Source organism: Chrysochloris asiatica, unplaced genomic scaffold, assembly GCF_000296735.1.
Source record: "Chrysochloris asiatica unplaced genomic scaffold, ChrAsi1.0 scaffold00016, whole genome shotgun sequence".
Taxonomy (NCBI): Eukaryota; Metazoa; Chordata; class Mammalia; order Afrosoricida; family Chrysochloridae; genus Chrysochloris; species Chrysochloris asiatica.
Genome location: NW_006408534.1, coordinates 10,330,062 through 10,330,308, shown reverse-complemented (window position 1 = coordinate 10,330,308; position 247 = coordinate 10,330,062).

Genomic DNA, 247 nt, shown 5'->3' with positions numbered 1-247 from the left:
GAATTTGTCCAAAGGAACCTACTGATGTTGTTAAACCCAGTTCCACAGCTCACCCCTCTGGCCTGAACAGACCAATTCAACATTGTCCAACACTCCCCCATAATGAATTTGAGGGGGAGGCAGAAACAGGATGGTGCAGACCAAGGATCCTAGTGGTGCTCCTAAGACACTGTGGGGATATATTTCTGACTTGGAAGAAGAGATCTCATATTAGGAGGTGGTTATGGTTGACCAGCAGATCTGGCAG